Here is a 26,914-nt window from a genome sequence, read left to right as displayed (position 1 = left end):
GAATACCAGAGTGGACCTGTGGAAGCGGAACCCTCCGCGAAATGCTCCAAAACACAAATAATAAATAATAAAGCGGACAAGCCGCAACACACGACAAAGCCACGACTCACGAACACCACTGGATGTTATACGGTGATTAGTCAGGACTCCAGGAATAAGATGACAACTTCCGAGTTCAGGACTTCCGAATACTGGAATGACCGGATACAGCAAGACTGGAACAGACTCTCAGCAAACAGAGACAGCATGCAGGAAGCTGTTACCGGCGTCTGTGAGAAGCCCTGAGAGTGCATATGAACAGGAGTCCTCCAATCGGGTGCTGACAGGGCTAATTACCTACATGCCGTGCAGCTGCCTTGCTGCACGGCCAGGAAACAGGTGTAGGTTCATTAAACCCTGGACCCAGCAACGGGGAACGCGGTCAGTCAGTGGCGTCCCCGTTGCTAGGGTCCGTGCGGCTCAGTGCGCCCGGCGTCCAGCGTTGCCAGGGAGCCGGCGGCTGTCTGCGTACGGCGTCCCTGGTTGCTAGGCGCCGGGCCGCACCGACGAGCGGACCCCGGCGCCTAACAAGTGGTGTATTTGGATGACATTCTGATATTTTCCAAGAATCTTGCGGAGCACAGAGTACAGGTCAAAGAGGTACTTTTCCGTCTACGAAGGAATCGTCTCTACGGCAAAATTTCCAAATGTACCTTTGAGGTCCCTTCAATTCCGTTTCTCGGTTATGTCATCTCAGGTACGGAGCTTCGCATGGATCCGGAAAAACTCAAGCCCATTTTACTACAGAAAATTCATTAAGGGATTCTCCACCATTGTTGCACCCATTACTGCATTGACAAAAAAAGGGGTCCGATCCAAGTCTGTGGTCTTCCGAAGCCATAGTAGCGTTTGCCCGGTTGAAATCAGCTTTTATGTCAGCCAAATTTTACAGAACCATTCTTCTTGGAAGTCGATGCCTCCTCAGTCGGCATCGGAGCCGTTCTTTCACAGTACTCTTCTGATGGGAAGTTGCATCCATGTGGTTTCCATTCTCGGAAGTTCTCCTCTGCTGAACGGAACTACACTATTGGAGATCAGGAACTTTTGGCAATAAAATCTGCCTTAGAAGAATGGAGATATTTATTGGAAGGTGCTAAACATCTAATTACTATTTACACCGACCACAAGAACTTGTTGTATATCAAAACTGCCAAATGCCTGAACCCCCATCAAGCTAGATGGGGGCTCTTCTTCACTCGGTTCTCGTTTATTATTAAGTACCGGGCTGGGACTCTCAATGCCAAAGCTGACGCTCTGTCCCGTTCCCTAACGGCCTCGGATGAAGAGAATTCCCTTGAGAAGATTTTAATTCTCAGCCCAGTTTCCATTTCCGCAGCTCCTACTTCTCTAGGTCCTCCTCCTGGGAGATTGTCAGTACCAGTTGAATTTTGACCAAAGATACTGCAGTGGGCCCATATATCTAAGTTTTCCGGTCACCCGGGAGCCCAGAAAATGTTCGAATTTCTACGAAGATCATATTGGTGGAACACCATGAGGAGGGATATACAAGATTATGTCAACTCTTGTCCTCAGTGTGCCCAGCACAAAACTCCTCGTTTGCCTCCTGCTGGTCTGCTTCGTCCACTGTCCATTCCTAGGAAACCTTGGACCCATATTTCTATGGACTTCATTACAGAGTTACCCCTCTCCAAGGGTTGCAATACCATCTGGGTGATTATGGAGCGCTTTTCAAAAATGGCCACTTTGTTCCGTTGATTGGTCTACCAACGGCTCCCAAGTTGGCTCTACCGTTTATCCGAGAACACTTTCGCTTGCACGGGTTACCTCAGGAAGTAGTCTCTGATCGAGGGGTACAGTTCACTGCAAGGTTCTGGAGGGCTCTCTGCTCGGCCTTACAAATAAAACTCAAGTTCTCATCTGCTTATCATCCACAAACCAATTGTCAAACTGAACGAGTCAACCAGGATTTAGAGACATTTCTCCGCATTTATCTCTCCCCTTCACAGGACGACTGGGTGGAGCTGATACCCTGGGCTGAGTTTGCCCATAACTATCTGTATCACTCTTCCACTGGTGAGTCTCCATTCTTCATCAATTATGGATTCCATCCACGAATTCCAGAGTTACCACTCCTTCCTTCAGAGGATATCCCTGCTGTTACTTCCACTCTTCGGCACTTCAGTCAAATCTGGAGTAAGGTTCATGCTAATCTCAGGAAAATCTCCATTCGATACAAGTTCTTTGCAGACAAAAGACAACGAGCAGCTCCTCAATACAAGGTTGGCAACAGGGTATGGCTCTCCACCCGCAACCTCCGTCTAAGAGTGCCCGCTATGAAATTTGCTCCAAGGTTCATCGGCCCTTACCCAGTTTTGCAAGTCCTGAACCCTGTAGTCTGCAAATTGGGTTTGCCCTCTCACTTTCGTGTCCCAAATTCTTTCCATGTTTCTCTCCTTCGGCCTCTCATTTTAAATCGTTTCCAGTCAGAGTCCCCCAGTCCAGTTTCGGTGGAGACCGAAGTTGGACAGAATTTGAGATCGAAATGAATCTCGACTCGCGCTACTACCACAAGAGTCTTCAATACCTAGTGGAGTGGAAAGGCTATGGTCCTGAGGAAAGAAGTTGGGTAAAAGCTTCCGAAGTCACTGCTCCTCGACTAGTTCGATCTTCCATTCCAAACATCCAACGAAGCCCGGGAAGTGTCCGGGGGCCACTCCTGGAGGAGGGGGTACTGTCACACGCCAGGGGCAGCGGCCGCCACGCTTACACCTGCGTGCCCGCTGGTCCTCCTGGCGGTCTTCGCCTCCGGTGGTCGTCGGGTCCCGGCGTCTGGCTGGCGCTGCTCCCGGCGGTTCCCCGGAGTGTGGGCGCCGCCATTGCATCCGGCGTCACGTGGGCGGGGAGCGGGTGACGTCATCGGTCCATGCCGCCAATCCAGATAGGGCAGGGATTTCAAAACCAGACGCCGGGCAGAGCCCCGGCGCCCGAGTATCGTCTCTACTTTGGAGGTGATCTCCAGTGCTCCTGTTGCTGCTGTACAAATCTCCAAGTGTTTCCAGCATCCAGCATACCTCCCTGCACACCATTCTGTGTGCTTCCAGCGTCCAGTGTGCTTTTCTATTGTACAAATCTCCAGTGTTTCCAGCAAACCTCCCTTCACACCATTCCGTGTGCTCCCAGCGGTCAGTGTGCTTCAGCATCGCTCTCAAGTCTCACACCATTCCGTGTGCTCCCAGCGGTCAGTGTGCTTCTGCATCGCTCTCAAGCCTCACACCATTCCGTGTGCTCCCAGCGGTCAGTGTGCTTCTGCATCGCTCTCAAGCCTCACACCATTCCGTGTGCTCCCAGCGGTCAGTGTTCCTCAGCACCGCTCTCAAGTTCCGGTCATCCTGAGAATCTCTAGCATCAACCACGAACTTTGGTGGCTGCTAAGTTCTGCATGAGGAAAACCTATATCCGGCCATCTCTACTCCGGCCCACCTGTGGTTCCTCTTCCCGATCATCGGAAGAACCCCCGAGTTCTCAACACTCCCAACCCAGGTCAGTGACATTCCGAGTTGATCGCTCGCTAGCTAGCAGCCATGCAACCGCATAGTCACCACCCTTGGGGAAGTGTATTTTCGCTTTGCAAGTGTGCAAAATCGTGTGCAGCTGAGCGGGACAAAAAGTTTTTTTGCAGTGGACTTACTCAGCCGCTGTGATCACTTCAGTCTTTTTGGTCCCGGAATTGACGTCAGACACCCGCCCTGCAAACGCTTGGACACACCTGCGTTTTTCCAAACACTCCCTGAACACTGTCAGTTGCCACCCACAAACACCTTCTTCCTGTCAATCTCCTTGCGATCGGCTGTGCAAATGGATTCCTCGTTAAATCCATCGCCCAGCAACAATCGGCTCTGTAGCCGCATGGCGCGCCTGCGCATTGCGGTGCATATGCATGCGCAGTAGTAACCTGACCCTCATTGCCGATATGATGGTCCAGTGATGTTTCAGGCATGGGTGAAGTCCATCCAGTGGGTTTGGAGTTGACTAGGGTCCTCAATGTAGGACGTCTCCTTTATTCTTAACTTCTGCTCATATGGGACTTTTTACTCCAACGGTGAACGTGTGGTATTAACCTTTCCTGGCACTGTGCTGTCAGTCTTAAGAAGTAATAATTGTCTGCTTTCATTTGCCATAAGTCCGGTGTCCATTCAATAGGAACAGGCATGGTTTTATATGATTGATATTTCATGGTGACTAGGAGCTCTTTCATGGTTTTACACTCCTTTTAAAATTGTATATTGTTTTTATACCTCATCTATGTATGAAATCTATTAATATTTTTCTTGTCAATCCATCTGGTTTATTTAGTCAGCGCTGCCTGTTTGACATTTCAAATTCACCTGGGAAACATTTCAGCTTGCCTCCTCCAGAGATAGAAAGCTGAAATATGCTTTGCACTGCTAATCCCAATGCTTTTGGGGCATGTCAGAAGTAATGGGCTCCCAATCAGAGCAACAACTGAATTGCTCCAACGGGTGCCCAAAAAGTCCTGGATTAACGAAAAAAACATTTTCCTTTTCGAGATCGGATAACCTAACTCCGCGAGGCGATCACAGGCTTGTCATACATAAGAATATATCTAAACTGAATTAACTTTAATGAGCTTACTTCAGCACTACTAGGGTCTAGGGATTCCCTCTCACTATCAGTAAACATCTGTTATTTATTTCTGCCACTGTTTTGTGGGCAGGTAACTAGCTGCCACCACAGACTCCAACAGTGACAGTTCTCCCCAGGCTCCAATCACCAGCACCTGAAACCACTTGTTTTTGGGTATGTATGGTCACACTACTTTGACTGGCAAATTCCCACTGATCACTCACTATGGACCAGTCTGCACAGGGACTTTAATTTGGAGATGCTGGGTTCAACTGTAAGACAGCTAAAGAACGAAATAGTGTTTTGAGGATACAGGTTACAAGCAGGCATTTTCTTGAAATCAGGAAATGTTTGTCAAATGGGTTTTTACCGCAGATGCAAGACTGATGCTATTGAATGGAGTGCAAGGTTTTTAATAATTGAGCGCCGTGAGATTTTATTTTCTGCAGCCCCAGAGCACAACCAACTTTCCTAAAATACATATTATTACAAAGAAAATGGACTGGCAACACCCAAGCCTCCTCCCCCTTCCCCCAATGATTAATTAAGCTCCCACGACTGGGTTACAAATTTGGAGGGATATTCACTTTTCAGGAGGGATAGGGCTACCAAAAGGGGAGGAGGGGTATGTCTCTATGCAAAACCATCCCTAAAACCAAACATAATGGGATGGTTTTTACGAGGGGGCGGGAGATAACGTGGAATCGCTATGGGTTGTAATCACAAGTGGGGGCATTGAAGTAAAAAAACTGGTAATTGGCACATGCTATAAACAACCGGATATTAGCATACATGACGAGGAACATCTCTTACAGCAAACTGAAAAAGCTGCGGGAATGGGGGACATCCTAGTGATAGGGGATTTCAATTATCCCGATGTAAATTGGAATAATGATTTGTGTGTAAAAGCTAGGAGCAGCAGGTTTCTAAACACATTAAAGGATCAGTACTTGTCTCAATTAGTCGAGGACCTAACCAGAGGTAATATCCTGGACCTAGTTATTACTACTAATAATAATAATAATAATAATAATAATAACAACATTATATTGGACATTACAGTTGGGGAGACCTTGGGAAACAGTTACCACTATATGATCACATTCGACATCAGTTTCAAGAAACATAGCTATAAGGGAACAATTAAAACATTTAACTTTAGAAGAGCTAACTTCAATATGCTGAGACAGGCACTAAACGACATGGACTGGGAAGTTTTGTTTCAGGGTAAGGGCTGTAACACACGTGCCGGTTTCTCCCGGATGGCAAAAAGCCGGACAAACTTTGTCTGCCATTTTGCCATCCGGGAGAAACCGGCAAAGTCTTTCACACACAACGGCCGTGTGTGAAGCTGTGCGCATGTGCAGCATTAGACACGGCTTGAAAAAAAAAACGTTGTGTGTGAAAGCCCCCCTTCACACACACGGTCCACTGCCTTCAAAGACGGTACGGCCCCGGCCCAGCCGCCGGACCTTCCAGTGGATTTTTCCGGCTGCAACACAGCAGCCGGGCTGGGGCCGTGCAGTGTGAGAGGCACCTACCCTTCACACTGTTAACTACAATACCAGCACGGGAAAAAGCCTTCCGCCTTTTTCCCTGCCGGTAAAAGCCGGCTCGTGTGTTTCAGCTCTAAGGACACTTCGGAAATGTGGGATGCTTTAAAATGGTTAGCAATATTCACAAATTCATTCCCATGGGCAATAAACGCAGGAGTACTAAACACAAACCAATGTGGCTTAATAAGGAGGTCAAAAAGGAAATGGCTAATAAGAGGCGTGCTTTCAAAGCATTTAAATCAGTTGGAGGGGAGGAGGCATTTCAGTATTACAAGGAATGCAATAAAAAGGTGCAAAAAGGTAATAAGAGCAGCTAAAATTGTAAATGAAAAGCAAATCGCTATAGAGAGTAAAGCCAACCCTAAAAAGTTTTTACAAGTACATAAACAGTAAAAAAGGTTAACAGAAAACGTAGGCCCATTAAAAGATGAAATGGGAGCCTTGATAAACGATGACAAAATAAAAGCGGATATACTGAACAAGTTTTTTCTTCAATATTCACCAGGGAGGATCAGAAGATGAAAGTAGTGCATAACGACAGTGAAGATAATGACTCTTGGCTAGATGCTTGTTTAAGTGAGGAAGTAGTCCTGGAGAGGCTAAGCAACATAAAGATTAATAAATCACCGTGCCCAGATGGTTTTCACCCGAGGGTTATTATGGACTTAGGGCAAAGCTAGCAAAACCCTTATACTTGATTTTCTATAGTTCACTTAGATCAGGTATGGTACCGAGGGATTAGCGTATAGCGGAAGTAGTGCCCTTATTTAAAAAGGGATCTAAAAATCAACCTGGGAACTACAGACCAGTTAGTATAACTTCTATAGTGGGTAAAATATTGGAAGGAATTTTGAGGGATAGCATAGAGGATTATCTGCAGGTTAATAAGATTATTAGCAAGAGTTAGCACGGGTTTGTAAGGGACAGATCATGTCAAACTAACTTAATTAGCTTCTACGAGGAAGTGAGCGATAATCTCGACCAAGGCAAAGCAGTGGATGTTGTGTATTTAGATTTTGCAAAAGCCTTCGATACAGTGCCTCACAGGAGACTGATCATCAAATTAAGGGAACTTGGCATAGGATATACCATTTGTACATGGATAGGTAATTGGTTGGATAACAGGGTACAACGACTAGTGGTCAAAGGGACGTTCTAAAGCTGGGCACAAATAGTCAGCGGAATACCACAAGGGTCCGTACTTGGCCCGCTACTGTTCAATATATTTATTAATGATCTAGGAATAGGTCTGGGAAGCACAGTGTCAATCTTTGCAGATGATACCAAACTGTGTAGGGTAATTAATTCAGAAAGCGATGTGGAGTCTCCACAGAATGACTTACTTAAACTTGAAACCTGGGCGTCTAAATGGGGAATGAGGTTCAGTATTGAAAAATGCAAAGTTATGCACTTTGGGATTAAAAACAAACTTGCATCCCACACACTTAATGGAGAAAATATAGGGGTAGCAGTAGTGGAAAAAGATTTGGGGGTGCTCATAGATAATAGTCTTAATAACAGTCAACAATGTCAAAATGCAGCAAAGAAGGCAAGTAAAGTGCTCGCATGCATAAAACGGGGTACTGATACAAGGGACGAGGATGTATTCTTGCCACTGTACAAATCATTGGAATGTCTGCACCTGGAATATTGTGTTCAATTTTGGGCAACATATTTAAAAAAAAAAATGATATCGGGGAACTCGAAAGAGTTCAAAGGCGGGCTACTAGCTGATAAAAGGGTTAGAGACACTGGAATATGAAGAAAGGCTTACTCTGTTAAATATGCATTCCCTTGAAAAGGAGACTAAGAGGAGACATTGGTGGTCATTCCGAGTTGATCGCTCGTTATTTTTTTTTCGCAACGGAGCGATTAGTCGCTAATGCGCATGCGCAATGTCCGTAGTGCGACTGCGCCAAGTAAATTTGCTATGCACTTAGGTATTTTACTCACGGCATTACAAGGTTTTTTCTTCGTTCTGGTGATCGTAATGTGATTGACAGGAAGTGGGTGTTTCTGGGCGGAAACTGGCCGTTTTATGGGAGTGTGTGAAAAAACACTACCGTTTCTGGGAAAAACGCGGGAGTGTCTGAAGAAACGGGGGAGTGTCTGGGCGAACGCTGGGTGTATTTGTGACGTCAAACCAGGAAAGAAACTGACTGAACGGATCGCAGTGGCAGAGTAAGTCTCGAGCTACTCAGAAACTGCTAAGAACGGTCTATTCGCAAATCTGCTAATCTTTCGTTCGCAAATCTACTTATCTTGCTAAGATTCACTACCAGTAGGCGGCGGCTTAGCGTGTGCAAAGCTGCTAAAAGCAGCTTGCGAGCGAACAACTCGAAATGACCACCATTATTAATATCTTCAAATATGTAAAAAGTCAATACAAAGAGTTAGCAGGGGATTTGTTTATTAATAGAACTCTGTATAGGACATGTGGGCACTCGCTGAGGCTGGAGGAGAGAAAATTCTGTACAAATCGTAGGAAGGGGTTCTTCACAGTAAGGGCAATAAGGATTTGGAACTCCCTGCCGTAGAAGATAATTGAGGACTGCGTAAATGCATTTAAAAACGGACTGGACAGTTTTCTAGCCGAGAAAACTATCAAGGCTATAGCATTTAACATATTGACATTAAGTTTATGGGTGTGATACGAAATATAGTTATCAATAGGTACGAAACCATTATTTCGGCTGGTGCATTATAATGTGCACTGCTTAATACAGAATACAGGTTGAACCCAATGGGCTTTTTGCCTCTTTTCAACCTCATTAACTATGTTACTATGTTACTAAGTAGTCCTTAATTACCCAGCTTCCGCAGCACTGCCTTCTCCTTCAGTTCAGTTCTCCAGCTTTCAGCGTAGAAAGTCAGCTTCCAGGGACGGGAATAGGTACATACTAGCCATGCACCCCCTCACCGCACACACTATACTACATTACTGCCGCTACCCTGCACCACGCAAACAATATCGTGGTGATCCAAAATAGGTTGTGAGGTCAGCATAATTTTTTTTTTTTTTTTTATGTGGAAAACCTTGCAGCCAATTGAATATGCCTCATAGTACCTCAAAATACAAGTGTGTGACAGACAACTTTCAAGACAAATTTGCAGGAGATTTAAAGCCCTGATTACTGCAGTGTGTACACAGAACCCAGGGCTAATTATTGCTTAAAAACCTGTGGGATCTGACCTGTCCTGCTGCACAACATTGGTCAGTCCCAATAAATATTTATTGGGCACGTCATAGTGTTACATGATCTTTCCAACACAGTTCATTTTAAAACGTCGCCTTTGATGATCTTTATATATAAATTATGATTAAAAAATTTTTACGAAAGATATAAATGGTTTACGAAAGATATAAATTGTTCCAAAATTCAACAGTGTGCACACTAGAAAAAGGATGTTATCAAGATTGCAAACCTCAGAAAATCATGGATAGTTAGTAAGCTTTTTCTAGAGTGTACAGATGCGTCCTCATAGACAAAGGGGTCAATTCAATTCACTGACAGTTGAATAGCGCCGGGAGTTTGCTCTCAGCGCTATTCAATTCAGCCCCAGTTAAGTCGGCGAAGGCCCGTTCTCGTCGACTTAGGTTGAATTGTCGGGAGAACGGGCATTCTCCGACTTAACTCCCCGGCGTGATGCCGATTCCCGACATAATCAGCCTCGCGCCGACCGCACTTTTGTCGGGTTTCTTCTCTCGTCCCCCGGGGTTGAGAGAAGAATTCCCGACAATTGAGGGTCACTTGTCGCTGTATTGATTAGCGGCGGGAGCAAACTCCTGGCGCTATTCAACTGTCAGTGAATTGAATTGACCCCAAAGTGTCTATACGCCATACAGCGCAAGATGCCCAACATGACTGAGATGCTCTGAGAGGAGTAGCGGAACAGATTTTTCTTTAAAGTTTGCATCTTACATCTCAGATATAGCAAAACCCATAGCATACTATAGATGTTCAGTTACAACTTAAACCACACAGGAATTCATTTTTAGCATGCACACTAGACAGTCACAAATGAAGCACAACAGAACTTTGAGTGAGAAAAAGCTGCAAGCGCTGCATCGCGAAAGTTCAAACACAGATCCAGAGTCAGTCGCATGCAGATATACAAATGTCGCACATCAAATCAATTTAATGCTAGCTAGCAATGTACACATGGGTCCTCCGTTATCTTGACTGTTTCTGCGCCTAGACGGAGGTTTAGTCACGCCTAGGCGATAGCTTAGGTTGCTGAGTTTAATCACGGGCGCGTTGAGGCGCAACTAGATACTCAGCATGCAATACACATCTCCACCACTGGGTGGCTAATGCTTCACTAATCCAGTACTTTAGTTTGAATAGCGGCGGATTGATCTACAGTACAAGCTCTGTCAAATGGTCAGTGACGACTGTAATGTTAATATCCAGTCTTGTACTGCATAGTGTACACACAGATGGTGACCAATGGTCAGACGGACAGAGTAAAAAAGAATATTTATTCAGACGCAAACGAACATGTTAAAACACTTGTGTATGCAGACGCAACTAATGTGTGAAAGGAATAAATGTAGCTCATTGACTTTACAGTATGTACAGTGCACGAAATGAGCGTCCAAGTCCTCTAACGGCATAAACTAACACCAATGGGAAGGAATCGCTCTTTGCAGTACTTTTACACATGAACTTGAGAATCTTCCATGCAGTGCTGTGGGCTAGCAATGAAGGCTCCCGTCTGCCACTCTGAGAGTCCCGGGATCGATTCCCAAAGTCCTAATCTGTGTGTGTGTGTGTGTGTGTGTGTGTGTGTGTGTGTGTGTGTGTGTGTGTGTGTTCCCGTGACATTCACTTTATTATTATTTACTTTTTTCTGTGTAATCCATTGTAAAACATTCAAAGGAAGGGTGCACACAGGTTTCACACAAATCGGGGTAAATCTGCAGGAGCGACTCATTCGTTATCTAAAATACACAGCAGTAATGAGCACCTATAGACATACCAGTAAATTTAGTGTATTATGACGCAACTATCTGTTCGAGCAACCCAGTACTGTAGATCGTCGGCGTTAGAGAATCTGTGTTGTACTTTATAAGCTGTTCGTGCTAATTAGTACACTAATAGAACATACTGTACAGAGATACTAAGGACGGTGATTTGACATCCAGGAACTTAGGGAGGAGCTTTTATCTCTCTCCATTGTAATCTTTCTAAGTATAGCAGAAAGAGCTAAAAGCTCCCCCTAAGTTCCTGGATGCCAAATCACCATCCTTAGTATCTCTGTACAGTATGTTCTATTAGTGTACTAATTAGCACGAACAGCTTGTAACATACAGCGGCAAGAATAATCTTTCCATGTATAACGTAGAGAGATAAAAGCTCCTCCCTAAGTTCCTGGATGTCAAATCACCGTTTTTACACAGAAAAAAAATAATAAAGTGAATGTCACGGGAACACAAAAAAATAAAAAAGAAGGATTAGCACTTTGGGAATCAAACCCGGGACTCTCAGAGTGGCAGACAGGAGCCTTCATCGCTAGCCCACAACACTGCATGGATCATTTGCATCTGTATAAACTATACACACACAGTGATTTGTCATCCAGGAACTTAGGGAGGAGCTTTTATCTCACCCCATTATACTTAATACTATGGGATTTGGACGCTCACATATCCCTAACATCAATAGACCATACTGTATCTGTAACTTGTTCATTTGATCTGTATATGCTGTACTATTTGCATCTGTACAGTATATACTCTTATGGACTGTATGACATACTGTAGCATAATGTAGCGTAATGAGACGCACCAGTAAAAATAAGAATTTACTTACCGATAATTCTATTTCTCGTAGTCCGTAGTGGATGCTGGGGACTCCGTCAGGACCATGGGGAACAGCGGCTCCGCAGATGACAGGGCACAAAAGTAAAAGCTTTAGGATCAGGTGGTGTGCACTGGCTCCTCCCCCCATGACCCTCCTCCAAGCCTCAGTTAGGACACCGTGCCCGGACGAGCGTACACAATAAGGAAGGATTTTGAATCCCGGGTAAGACTCATACCAGCCACACCAATCACACTGTACAACCTGTGATCTGAACCCAGTTAACAGCATGATAACAGCGGAGCCTCTGAAAAGATGGCTCACAACAATAATAACCCGATTTTTGTAACAATAACTATGTACAAGTATTGCAGACAATCCGCACTTGGGATGGGCGCCCAGCATCCACTACGGACTACGAGAAATAGAATTATCGGTAAGTAAATTCTTATTTTCTCTGACGTCCTAAGTGGATGCTGGGGACTCCGTCAGGACCATGGGGATTATACCAAAGCTCCCAAACCGGCGGGAGAGTGCGGATGACTCTGCAGCACCGAATGAGAGAACTCCAGGTCCTCCTCAGCCAGGGTATCAAATTTGTAGAATTTTTCAAACGTGTTTGCCCCTGACCAAGTAGCAGCTCGGCAAAGTTGTAAAGCCGAGACCCCTCGGGCAGCCGCCCAAGATGAGCCCACCTTCCTTGTGGAATGGGCATTTACATATTTTGGCTGTGGCAGGCCTGCCACAGAATGTGCAAGCTGAATTGTACTACACATCCAACTAGCAATCGTCTGCTTAGAAGCAAGAGCACCCAGTTTGTTGGGTGCATACAGGATAACAGCAAGTCAGTTTTCCTGACTCCAGCCGTCCTGGAAACCTATATTTTCAGGGCCCTGACAACATCTAGCAACTTGGAGTCCTCCAAGTCCCTAGTAGCCGCAGGTACCACAATAAGCTGGTTCAGGTGAAACGCTGACACCACCTTAGGGAGAAACTGGGGACGAGTCCGCAGCTCTGCCCTGTCCAAATGGACAATCAGATATGGGCTTTTGTGAGACTAAGCCGCCAATTCTGACACTCGCCTGGCCGAGGCCAGGGCCAACAGCATGGTCACTTTCCATGTGAGATATTTCAAATCCACAGATTTGAGCGGTTTAAACCAATGTGATTTGAGGAATCCCAGAACTACGTTGAGATCCCACAGTGCCACTGGAGGCACAAAAGGGGGTTGTATATGCAGTACTCCCTTGACAAACTTCTGGACTTCAGGAACTGAAGCCAATTCTTTCTGGAAGAAAATCGACAGGGCCGAAATTTGAACCTTAATGGACCCCAATTTGAGGCCCATAGACACTCCTGTTTGTAGGAAATGCAGGAATCGACAGAGTTGAAATTCCTCCGTGGGGGCCTTCCTGGCCTCACACCATGCAACATATTTTCGCCAAATGCGGTGATAATGTTGTGCGGTCACCTCCTTCCTGGCTCTGACCAGGGTAGGGATGACCTCTTCCGGAATGCCTTTTTCCCTTAGGATCCGGCGTTCAACCGCCATGCCGTCAAACGCAGCCGCGGTAAGTCTTGGAACAGACATGATCCTTGCTGAAGCAAGTCCCTTCTTAGTATCTCTTGAAGTTCCGGGTACCAAGTCCTTCTTGGCCAATCCGGAGCCACGAGTATAGTTCTTACTCCTCTCCGTCTTATAATTCTCAGTACCTTGGGTATGAGAGGCAGAGGAGGGAACACATACACCGACTGGTACGCCCACGGTGTTACCAGAGCGTCCCAGCTATTGCCTGAGGGTCTCTTGACCTGGCGCAATACCTGTCCAGTTTTTTGTTCAGACGGGACGCCATCATGTCCACCTTTGGTCTTTCCCAACGGTTCACAATCATGTGGAAGACTTCCAGATGAAGTCCCCACTCTCCCGGGTGGAGGTCGTTCCTGCGGAGGAAGTCTGCTTCCCAGTTGTCCACTCCCGGAATGAACACCGCTGACAGTGTTATCACATGATTTTTCGCCCAGCGAAGAATCCTTGCTGCCATTGCCCTCCTGCTTCTTGTGCCGCCCTGTCTGTTTACGTGGGCGACTGCCGTGATGTTGTCCGACTGGATCAGCACCGGTTGACTTTGAAGCAGAGGTCTTCCTAGGCTCAGAGCATTGTAAATTGCCCTTAGCTCCAGTATATTTATGTGGAGAGAAATCTCCAGACTTGACCACACTCCTTGGAAATTTCTTCCCTGTGTGAGACTGCTCCCCAGCCTCTCAGGCTGGCATCCGTGGTCACCAGAACCCAGTCCTGAATGCCGAATGTGCTGCCCTCTAGTAGATGAGCACTCTGCAGCCACCACAGAAGAGACACCCTTGTCCTTGGAGACAGGATTATCCGCTGATGCATCTGAAGATGCGATCCGGACCATTCGTCCAGCAGATCCCACTGAAAAATTCTTGCGTGAAATCTGCCGAATGGAATCGCTTCGTAAGAAGCCACCATTTTTCCCAGGACTCTTGTGCATTGATGCACTGACACTTGGCCTGGTTTTAGGAGGTTTCTGACTAGCTCGGATAACTCCCTGGCTTTCTCCTCCGGGAGAAACACCTTTTTCTGGACTGTGTCCAGAATCATCCCTAGGAACAGCAGACGTGTCGTCGGAAACAGCTGCGATTTTGGAATATTTAGAATCCACCCGTGCTGTCGTAGAACTACTTGAGATAGTGCTACTCCGACCTCCAACTGTTCTCTGGACCTTGCCCTTATCAGGAGATCGTCCAAGTAAGGGATAATTAAGACGCCTTTTCTTTGAAGAAGAATCATCATTTCGGCCATTACCTTGGTAAAGACCCGGGGTGCCGTGGACAATCCAAACGGCAGCGTCTGAAACGGATAGTGACAGTTCTGTACCACGAACCTGAGGTACCCTTGGTGAGAAGGGCAAATTGGGACATGGAGGTAAGCATCCTTGATGTCCAGGGACACCATATAGTCCCCTTCTTCCTGGTTCGCTATCACTGCTCTGAGTGACTCCATCTTGATTTGAACCTTTGTATGTAAGTGTTCAAAGATTTCAGATTTAGAATAGGTCTCACCGAGCCGTCTGGCTTCAGTACCACAATATAGTGTGGAATAATACCCCTTTCCTTGTTGTAGGAGGGGTACTTTGATTATCACCTGCTGGGAATACAGCTTGTGAATTGTTTCCAATACTGCCTCCCTGTCGGAGGGAGACGTTGGTAAAGCAGACTTCGGGAACCTGCGAGGGGGAGACGTCTCGAATTTCCAATCTGTACCCCTGGGATACTACTTGTAGGATCCAGGGGTCCACTTGCGAGTGAGCCCACTGCGCGCTGAAACTCTTGACGACCCCCCACCGCACCTGAGTCCGCTTGTACGGCCCCAGCGTCATGCTGAGGACTTGGCAGAAGCGGTGGAGGGCTTCTGTTCCTGGGAAGGGGCTGCCTGCTGCAGTCTTCTTCCCTTTCCTCTACCCCTGGGCAGATATGACTGGCCTTTTGCCCGCTTGCCCTTATGGGGACGAAAGGACTGAGGCTGAAAAGACGGTGTCTTTTTCTGCTGAGATGTGACTTGGGGTAAAAAAGGTGGATTTTCCAGCTGTTGCCGTGGCCACCAGGTCCGATGGACCGACCCCAAATAACTCCTCCCCTTTATACGGCAATACTTCCATGTGCCGTTTGGAATCTGCATCACCTGACCACTGTCGTGTCCATAAACATCTTCTGGCAGATATGGACATCGCACTTACTCTTGATGCCAGAGTGCAAATATCCCTCTGTGCATCTCGCATATATAGAAATGCATCCTTTAAATGCTCTATTCAATATTTTCAGTCAGGGAATCCGACCAAGCCACCCCAGCGCTGCACATCCAGGCTGAGGCGATCGCTGGTCGCAGTATAACACCAGTATGTGTGTATATACTTTTTAGGATATTTTCCAGCCTCCTATCAGCTGGCTCCTTGAGGGCGGCCGTATCTGGAGACGGTAACGCCACTTGTTTTGATAAGCGTGTGAGCGCCTTATCCACCCTAAGGGGTGTTTCCCAACGCGCCCTAACTTCTGGCGGGAAAGTGTATAACGCCAATAATTTTCTATCGGGGGAAACTCACGCATCATCACACACTTCATTTAATTTATCTGATTCAGGAAAAACTACAGGTAGTTTTTTCACACCCCACATAATACCCTTTTTTGTGGTACTTGTAGTATCAGAAATATGTAACACCTCCTTCATTGCCCTTAACATGTAACGTGTGGCCCTAATGGAAAATAAGAATTTACTTACCGATAATTCTATTTCTCGTAGTCCGTAGTGGATGCTGGGGACTCCGTAAGGACCATGGGGAATAGCGGCTCCGCAGGAGACTGGGCACATCTAAAGAAAGCTTTAGGACTATCTGGTGTGCACTGGCTCCTCCCCCTATGACCCTCCTCCAAGCCTCAGTTAGGATACTGTGCCCGGACGAGCGTACACAATAAGGAAGGATTTTGAATCCCGGGTAAGACTCATACCAGCCACACCAATCACACTGTACAACTTGTGATCTGAACCCAGTTAACAGCATGATAACAGAGGAGCCTCTAGAAAAGATGGCTCACTACAGCAATAACCCGATTTTTTGGTAACAATAACTATGTACCAGTATTGCAGACAATCCGCACTTGGGATGGGCGCCCAGCATCCACTACGGACTACGAGAAATAGAATTATCGGTAAGTAAATTCTTATTTTCTCTAACGTCCTAAGTGGATGCTGGGGACTCCGTAAGGACCATGGGGATTATACCAAAGCTCCCAAACGGGCGGGAGAGTGCGGATGACTCTGCAGCACCAATTGAGAGAACTCCAGGTAATCCTCAGCCAGGGTATCAATTTTGTAGAATTTTACAAACGTATTTGCTCCTGACCAAGTAGCTGCTCGGCAAAGTTGTAAAGCAGAGACCCCTCGGGCAGCCGCCCAAGATGAGCCCACCTTCCTTGTGGAGTGGGCATTTACAGATTTTTGGCTGTGGCAGGCCTGCCACAGAATGTGCAAGCTGAATTGTACTACTACAAATCCAACGAGCAATAGTCTGCTTAGAAGTAGGAGCACCCAGCTTGTTGGGTGCATACAGGATAAACAGCGAGTCAGATTTTCTGACTCCAGCCGTCCTGGAAACATATATTTTCAGGGCCCTGACAACGTCTAGCAACTTGGAGTCCTCCAAGTCCCTAGTAGCCGCAGGGACCACAATAGGTTGGTTCAGGTGAAACGCTGAAACCACCTTAGGGAGAAACTGAGGACGAGTCCTCAATTCCGCCCTGTCCGAATGGAAAATCAGATAAGGGCTTTTACAGGATAAAGCCGCCAATTCTGACACGCGCCTGGCCCAGGCCAGGGCCAACAGCATGACCACTTTCCATGTGAGATATTTTAACTCCACAGATTTAAGTGGTTCAAACCAATGTGACTTTTGGAACCCAAAACTACATTGAGATCCCAAAGTGCCACTGGAGGCACAAAAGGAGGCTGTATATGCAGTACCCCTTTTACAAACGTCTGAACTTCAGGGACTGAAGCTAGTTCTTTTTGGAAGAAAATTGACAGGGCCGAAATTTGAACCTTAATGGACCCCAATTTCAGGCCCATAGACACTCCTGTTTGCAGGAAATGTAGGAATCGACCCAGTTGAATTTCCTCCGTCGGGCCTTACTGGCCTCGCACCACGCAACATATTTTCGCCAAATGCGGTGATAATGTTTTGCGGTTACATCCTTCCTGGCTTTGATCAGGATAGGGATGACTTCATCCGGAATGCCTTTTTTCCTTCAGGATCCGGCGTTCAACCGCCATGCCGTCAAACGCAGCCGCGGTAAGTCTTGGAACAGACAGGGTCCTTGTTGGAGCAGGTCCCTTCTTAGAGGTAGAGGCCACGGATCCTCCGTGAGCATCTCTTGAAGTTCCGGTTACCAAGTCCTTATTGGCCAATCCGGAGCCACGAATATAGTGCTTACTCCTCTCCATCTTATCAATCTCAGTACCTTGGGTATGAGAGGCAGAGGAGGGAACACATACACTGACTGGTACACCCACGGTGTTACCAGAGCGTCTACAGCTATTGCCTGAGGGTCCCTTGACCTGGCGCAATACCGGTCGAGTTTTTCCCAACGGTTTATAATCATGTGGAAGACTTCTGGGTGAAGTCCCCACTCTCCCGGGTGGAGGTCGTGCTGAGGAAGTCTGCTTCCCAGTTGTCCACTCCCGGAATGAATACTGCTGACAGTGCTATCACATGATTTTCCGCCCAGCGAAGAATCCTTGCAGCTTCTGCCATTGCCCTCCTGCTTCTTGTGCCACCCTGTCTGTTTACGTGGGTGACTGCCGTGATGTTGTCCGACTGGATCAACACCGGCTGACCTTGAAGCAGAGGTCTTGCTAAGCTTAGAGCATTGTAAATGGCCCTTAGCTTCAGGATATTTATGTGAAGTGATGTCTCCAGGCTTGACCGTAAGCCCTGGATATTCCTTCCCTGTGTGACTGCTCCCCAGCCTCGCAGGCTGGCATCCGTGGTCACCAGGACCCAGTCCTGAATGCCGAATCTGCGGCCCTCTAGAAGATGAGCACTCTGCAACCACCACAGGAGGGACACCCTTGTCCTTGGTGACAGGGTTATCCGCTGATGCATCTGAAGATGCGACCCGGACCATTTGTCCAGCAGGTCCCACTGGAAATTTCTTGAGTGGAATCTGACGAATGGGATTGCTTCGTAGGAAGCCACCATTTTACCCAGAACCCTTGTGCATTGATGCACTGAGACTTGGCTCGGTTTTAGGAGGTTCCTGACTAGCTCGGATAACTCCCTGTCTTTCCCCTCCGGGAGAAACACCTTTTTCTGGACTGTGTCCAGGATCATCCCTAGGAACCGAAGACAAGTCGTCGGAACCAGCTGCGATTTTGGAATATTGAGAATCCAATCGTGCTGCCGCAACACTACCTGAGATAGTGCTACACCGACCTCCAACTGTTCCCTGGATCTTACCCTTATCAGGGAATCGTCCAAGTAAGGGATAACTAAAATTCCCTTCCTTCGAAGGAATATCATCATTTCGGCCATTACCTTGGTAAAGACCCGGGGTGCCGTGGACCATCCATACGGCAGCGTCTGAACTGATAGTGACAGTTCTGTACCATAAACCTGAGGTACCCTTGGTGAGAAGGGTAAATTTTGACATGAAGGTAAGCATCCTTGATGTCCCGAGACATCATGTAGTCCCCCTTCTTCCAGGTTCGCAATCACTGCTCTGAGTGACTCAATCTTGAATTTGAACCTCTGTATGTAAGTGTTCAAAGATTTTAGATTTTGAATCGGTCTCACCGAGCCGTCCGGCTTCGGTACCACAACAGTGTGGAATAATACCCCGTTCCCTGTTGCAGGAGGGGTACCTTGATTATCACCTGCTGGGAATACAGCTTGTGAATGGCTTCCAAAACTGTCTCCCTGTCAGAAGGAGACATCGGTAAAGCCGACTTTAGGAAAACGGCGAGGGGGAGACGTCTCGAATTCTAATTTGTACCCCTGAGATATCACCTGAAGGATCCAGGGGTCTACTTGCGAGTGAGCCCACTGCGCGCTGAAATTCATTGAGACGGGCCCCCCACCGTGCCTGATTCTGCTTGTAAAGCCCCAGCGTCATACTGAGGGCTTGGCAGAGGCGGGAGAGGGTTTCTGTTCCTGGGAACTGGACGATTTCTGCAGCCTTTTTCCTCTCCCTCTGTCACGGGGCAGAAATGAGGAACATTTTGCCCGCTTGTCCACGAAAAGACTGCGCCTGATAATACGGCGTCTTCTCATGTTGAGAGGCGACCTGGGGTACAAACGTGGATTTCCCAGCTGTTGCCGTGGCCACCAGGTCTGAAAGACCGACCCCAAATAACTCCTCCCCTTATTAAGGCAATACTTCCAAATGCTGTTTGGAATACGCATCACCTGACCACTGACGTGTCCATAACCCTCTACTGGTAGAAATGGACAACGCACTTAGACTTGATGCCAGTCGGCAAATATTCCTCTGTGCATCACGCATATATAGAAATGCATCTTTTAAATGCTCTATAGGCAAAAATATACTGTCCCTATCTAGGGTATCAATATTTTCAGTCAGGGAATCCGACCACGCCAACCCAGCACTGCACATCCAGGCTGAGGCGATTGCTGGTCGCAGTATAACACCAGTATGTGTGTAAATACATTTTAGGATACCCTCCTGCTTTCTATCAGCAGGATCCTTAAGGGCGGCCATCTCAGGAGAGGGTAGAGCCCTTACAAGCGTGTGAGCGCTTTATCCACACTAGGGGGTGTTTCCCAACGCACCCTAACCTCTGGCGGGAAAGGATATAATGCCAATAACATTTTAGAAATTATCAGTTGTTATCGGGGGAAAACCACGCATCATCACACACCTCATTTAATTTCTCAGATTCAGGAAAACTACAGGTAGTTTTTCCTCACCGAACATAATACCCCTTTTTGGTGGTACTCGTATTATCAGAAATGTGTAAAACATTTTTCATTGCCTCAATCATGTAACGTGTGGCCCTACTGGAAGTCACATTTGTCTCTTCACCGTCGACACTGGAGTCAGTATCCGTGTCGGCGTCTATATCTGCCATCTGAGGTAACGGGCGCTTTAGAGCCCCTGACGGCCTATGAGACGTCTGGACAGGCACAAGCTGAGTAGCCGGCTGTCTCATGTCAACCACTGTCTTTTATACAGAGCTGACACTGTCACGTAATTCCTTCCAACAGTTCATCCACTCAGGTGTCGACCCCCTAGGGGGTGACATCACTATTACAGGCAATCTGCTCCGTCTCCACATCATTTTTCTCCTCATACATGTCGACACAAACGTACCGACATACAGCACACACACAGGGAATGCTCTGATAGAGGACAGGACCCCACTAGCCCTTTGGGGAGACAGAGGGAGAGTTTGCCAGCACACACCAAAACGCTATATATATATATACAGGGATAACCTTATATAAGTGTTTTTCTTCTTATAGCTGCTGTATTGTTAATACTGCGCCTAATTAGTGCCCCCCTCTCTTTTTTAACCCTTTCTGTAGTGTAGTGACTGCAGGGGAGAGCCAGGGGAGCTTCCCTCCAACTGAGCTGTGAGGGAAAATGGCGCCAGTGTGCTGAGGAGATAGGCTCCGCCCCTTTTTCGCTGACTTTTCGCCTGCTTTTTTATGGATTCTGGCAGGGGTTAAAATTCATCCATATAGCCCTGGGGGCTATATGTGATGTATTTTCGCCAGCCAAGGTGTTTTTATTGCTGCTCAGGGCGCCCCCCCCTAGCGCCCTGCACCCTCAGTGACCGAAGTGTGAAGTGTGCTGAGGAGCAATGGCGCACAGCTGCAGTGCTGTGCGCTACCTTGGTGAAGACAGGATGTCTTCTGCCGCCGATTTTCCGGACCTCTTCTGTCTTCTGGCTCTGTAAGGGGGCCGGCGGCGCGGCTCTGGGACCCATCCATGGCTGGGCCTGTGATCGTCCCTCTGGAGCTAATGTCCAGTAGCCTAAGAAGCCCAATCCACTCTGCACGCAGGTGAGTTCGCTTCTTCTCCCCTTAGTCCCTCGATGCAGTGAGCCTGTTGCCAGCAGGTCTCACTGAAAATAAAAAACCTAAACTAAAACTTTCACTAAGAAGCTCAGGAGAGCCCCTAGTGTGCACCCTTCTCGTTCGGGCACAGAGATCTAACTGAGGCTTGGAGGAGGGTCATAGGGGAAGGAGCCAGTGCACACCAGATAGTCCTAAAGCTTTCTTTAGATGTGCCCAGTCTCCTGCGGAGCCGCTATTCCCCATGGTCCTTACGGAGTCCCCAGCATCCACTTAGGACGTTAGAGAAAATACGTTTGTTTCTTCACCGTCGACACTGGAGTCAGTGTCCGTGTCTGTGTCGACCGACTGAGGTAAATGGGCGTTTTAAAGCCCCTGACGGTGTTTGAGACGCCTGGACAGGTACTAATTGGTTTGCCGGCCGTCTCATGTCGTCAACCGACCTTGCAGCGTGTTGACATTATCACGTAATTCCCTAAATAAGCCATCCATTCCGGTGTCGACTCCCTAGAGAGTGACATCACCATTACAGGCAATTGCTCCGCCTCCTCACCAACATCGTCCTCATACATGTCGACACACACGTACCGACACACAGGGAATGCTCTGATAGAGGACCGGACCCCACTAGCCCTTTGGGGAGACAGAGGGAGAGTTTGCCAGCACACACCAAAACGCTATAATTATACAGGGACAACCTTATATAAGTGTTTTCCCTTATAGCATCTTAATATATAATAATATCGCCAAATAAGTGCCCCCCCCCTCTCTGTTTTAACCCTGTTTCTGTAGTGCAGTGCAGGGGAGAGCCTGGGAGCCTTCCTAGCAGCGGAGCTGTGTAGGAAAATGGCGCTGTGTGCTGAGGAGAATAGGCCCCGCCCCCTTTTCGGCGGGCTTCTTCTCCCGTTTTTCTGACAACCTGGCAGGGGTTAAATACATCCATATAGCCCCAGAGGCTATATGTGATGTATTTTTAGCCAGCATAGGTACTTTCATTGCTGCCCAGGGCGCCCCCCCCCCAGCGCCCTGCACCCTCAGTGACCGTTGGTGTGAAGTGTGCTGAGAGCAATGGCGCACAGCTGCCGTGCTGCGCGCTACCTTAAGAAGACTGGGAAGTCTTCAGCCGCCGATTTCTGGACCTCTTCTCTCTTCAGCATCTGCAAGGGGGTCGGCGGCGCGGCTCCGGTGACCCATCCAGGCTGTACCTGTGACTGCAGGGGAGAGTCAGGGAGCCTTCCTCCAACGGAGCTGTGAGGAAAAAATGTCGCTTGTGTGCTGAGGAGATAGGCTCCGCCCCCTTCTCGGCGGCCTTTCTCCCGCTTTTTTGTGGAAAACTGGCAGGGGTTAAATACATCCATATAGCCCAGGAGCTATATGTGATGTATTTTTAGCCATTTAAGGTATTTTCATTGCGTCCCAGGGCGCCCCCCCCAGCGCCCTGCACCCTCAGTGACCGGAGTGTGAAGTGTGCAGAGAGCAATGGCGCACAGCTGCGGTGCTGTGCGCTACCTTATTGAAGACAGGACGTCTTCTGCCGCCGATTTTCCGGACCTCTTCACTCTTCTGGCTCTGTAAGGGGGCCGGCGGCGCGGCTCCGGGACCCATCCATGGCTGGGCCTGTGATCGTCCCTCTGGAGCTAGTGTCCAGTAGCCTAAGAAGCCAATCCATCCTGCATGCAGGTGAGTTCACTTCTTCTCCCCTAAGTCCCTCGTTGCAGTGAGCCTGTTGCCAGCAGGACTCACTGAAAATAAAAAACCTAACAAAACTTTTACTCTAAGCAGCTCTTTAGGAGAGCCACCTAGATTGCACCCTTCTCGGCCGGGCACAAAAACCTAACTGAGGCTTGGAGGAGGGTCATGGGGGGAGGAGCCAGTGCACACCACCTGATCCTAAAGCTTTTACTTTTGTGCCCTGTCTCCTGCGGAGCCGCTGTTCCCCATGGTCCTGACGGAGTCCCCAGCATCCACTTAGGACGTCAGAGAAATAGTTCTTACGCTGTAGTTCAGTATTATATTTTAATGGAGACCACACGCATGCGCACTGGTGATTTTAAAAAGCCACATCTGGTGGATGATCTTAGGTATTACACTCAAAGGTAATGCCAAACGCTCTAATTGCCTCCCTTCGACTAGGCACGCCTCCTTGCGCCCAGGCACGCTGCGTATGCCTGATCGCGACTAACGCCTCAGTCAGCCAAGATAACGGAGGACCCATCTGTAGTTTTGTTGCTCCCAGTTGTTTTAGTTATGTGAATAAGACGCAAATTTTGAGCAAGAAAGACAACCAGCGCGGCTGAGTTACTTGGGACCTGATGCGCCAAGAGAGGCTATTTGGTGCGACTTCAGCAACAGTGAGGACACACCTATTCCTAGCTTTACTATATTCACACGTTGCAATTCCAAAAAATGAAAAATAATGAGAAATAGTAGAACTGTAATATGTGTTTTGTTTACCTTGGCAGTGAAGAATAAAATACTGATTTTCACAACTGTGATGCAAGTTGGGCTTTCATTCTACAAATGGACTTTTCTATTCAGAGCATATGGATTCAGATACACTCCTTACTGTACATTTCCCACTATTCACTAGAATGGCAGTCTAAAAACAAAAACACAAAATCGAAGGAACTATGAGATTTCAGACCCAATATTTATTCTGCCATACCTCTGGACATGTATTGAGGCATTTTTGATACATCCATCTAGACATATCCATATAACCATGGACAACTGCACAGTACTATGTACAACAAAGACCGACTAGAAACTACTGGTTTTACAACGTTCATGTCACCTATTTGACAGGTGAAATGCAACAGAGAGGTCACTATAAAACTTAGACTCTGCTCAATACAACATATAGATGTCATGTGGAATACCTTGTTATTGCCCCCACTGGCATACTTAAATAGAGATCTACAGTATGATGGACTGGCCATAGTGATCTGAGCAATAGTGCAGCAATCAGTACTGTACAGTAGTGGCCTGGTCAAAGTGAATATGCCTAACAATTTACAACACCGTGCAATATGCCTTGTTTTTCAACATTCATATCTTAGCAGAAAGTCAGCCCAAATACAGTACATAAAGTAAGACAGTGAGGGACAAATGAGAGAGATGTCATTTATAAACCTTGAAATGCAAAATGTGTCCCAGTCACCAGCAATGCTAAAATTCTACAGTATAACTACTCAGACCAACAGTGATAAAGTACAAATGCATATTATCAACAGCAGGTAGCAGCACTAGGCAGAAATTGAACAGTGCTGTAACACAAGAATTAACAATTATTTCACAGGAAGAGCCCCTAGGAAAATAATGTAACACACCCATGTAACTGGCTAGGGGAATGAGAAGATTATTAAATAAAATCTCAGTAAAGAATATGATACACTGCAAATCCTAACATAAAAGTAAGCTTACCTACATTAGAAAACAGGTATGAGAATGTAACATTTATTTTAATTCCCATAAACATTGGCACTTGTGGTTATAAGCACTGATACAGAGTTATAGGTTGTTTTTTTTAACCCATATTTACTTGTATTCATTCCTTAAACCACATGCACTAACACTGAATAATATAACACAAGCAGGCAATCAGCTTTAGGGACACTGCAGTAATGCTGTTTATATCTGCAAAGGGCTTTAGATAGCAATACCATGCATATATACTATACATTTAATGACCAATATATTGGATTTGGCCATTGCATGGGATATTTTACATATGCATTTCTGAATGAATATCTTTTCGATACCAAATGCATTGTACTGTATGTTCAATGGCCCTTTAACAGTCAGCTGTGGGAGCTAGGCAGTGAGTTCTGCTCTGGCCTAGACAATGTTATAGAAATGTAATAGAAACAACGTTACAATGGAGATAAAAGGAAGGCCCCCTGCTCTCCCTGGGCAATAGTACCCAGGAGCAGACCCGCACAGGGGCCTCAGGAAAGGGCCACACCGTCTGCCATACAGCACTTAACAGGGAGGTAGGCTCCATTTAGGACGAGAGCTGTAACGTACATCACACCACACACCTGATGCTTTATTTTTGCTTTCCTCCCGAGGATGCTGCTTGCCGACTAAAATCCGGGTCTACTTCCGCCGCCCGGTCCGCCTCGGAGCCCAGTTTAGGCCTCAGCTGTGTCCCCAGCTCAGCCCTTCGGATGTGCGGATTGGTTGGGCTACAATCGATGGCTTCTAAACGCTGCTATCCTATTGGCTGCAGTGCGGAATGTCACCGACCCGCTCCCGCCCCTCTTGTCCGTAATCCCCGCAGAAGAGAACGGGATCGATCCGAGATTCCGAGAGTCACTCTCGAGATAACCCAGGGTCAGTACCGGCGCTGTCCCGTCAGCCGCATCCCGCACGTACGGACGATTCACCCTCCAATGTGATGCTGCTCATTCCCGGGGATCGCACTTCTGCAGTGCATGCATGCCCTGTGCCTGCCCTGTATATCTGAAGGACAGATGCATACGTGACTGGGGGCGATGGGGCTCACACGCCCACACTAGGGTGTTACGAGCAGTAAATACTCTAGGAGAAGGGAAGCGTAGAGACAATTGGGTTGTTCTAAATCAGAAAGCGGCTTTAGTGTCTGTGCAGCTGTTCGGCACAATATTTATGCTCTGCTATAAGCACGCCCCCTTTTATTTTCATTAGACAGCGGCCATTTTTTTTATTTTCAGTACTATAGAATCGGTTCCCTCATGTTTTTATAGCATTTTAAAACAATATACCGAGGCACGTCACATGTCTCGTCATGGTTTCTTTCAGTAAAAATGTGGGTGATAAGGTTGAGCACGACAAAAGATCGTACAATAATTAGTGTATAGATTACATTAGTGCAGCCCATTTAAACGTATCTGATATTGGAGTACATTGTTCTGAAAACGCTCATATGTTTACATGCATTCAGGGGTGTTGTTTATTTTCCCCTACACTTGAGCTGAGTACATACTGGAGCGTCAGGCCATTCGTTCCAACATCGGACTGAGGGGGTCATTCTGAGTTGGTCGCTAGCTGCATTCGTTCGCTGTGCAGCGATGAGGCAAAAAAACGGCACTTATCCGTATGTGGCGCAATGCGCACGCGCAACATTTTATTACAACGAACTATGTAGTTTACACAGGGTCTAGCAAAGCTTTTCAGTCGCACTGCTGGCCGCAGAATGATTGACATGACGTGGGCGTTTCTGGGTGTCAACTGACCGTTTCCAGGAAGTGTTCGTAAAAACGCAGGCGTGGCTGAGCGAACGCAGGGCGTGTTTGTGACGTCAAAACAGGAACTGAAC

The 26,914-nt window shown here is 47.2% G+C and overlaps 1 protein-coding gene across 7 annotated transcripts in view; it reads right to left on the bottom strand.

The window, feature by feature from the left end:
* KDM4B (lysine demethylase 4B) overlaps nt 1-26,219 on the bottom strand; it is a 381,078-nt gene extending 354,859 nt beyond the window's left edge. For 4 of the 7 annotated variants that reach the window (XM_063915057.1, XM_063915032.1, XM_063915048.1 and 1 more), the window contains exon 1: nt 25,656-26,219. The gene's annotated coding sequence lies outside the window, so the exon portion shown is untranslated. Of the gene's footprint in view, nt 1-24,069; nt 24,215-25,641 lie in introns of all 7 variants that reach the window. The other 3 variants (XM_063915015.1, XM_063915040.1, XM_063915024.1) reach the window with 2 other exon arrangements.
* Nucleotides 26,220-26,914: the final 695 nt, after the last annotated feature.

Source organism: Pseudophryne corroboree, chromosome 1 (assembly GCF_028390025.1).
Source record: "Pseudophryne corroboree isolate aPseCor3 chromosome 1, aPseCor3.hap2, whole genome shotgun sequence".
In the NCBI taxonomy this organism is placed as follows: Eukaryota; Metazoa; Chordata; class Amphibia; order Anura; family Myobatrachidae; genus Pseudophryne; species Pseudophryne corroboree.
The sequence above is the reverse complement of the archived record's forward strand: the minus strand, read 5'-3'. Positions and strand labels throughout refer to the sequence as shown.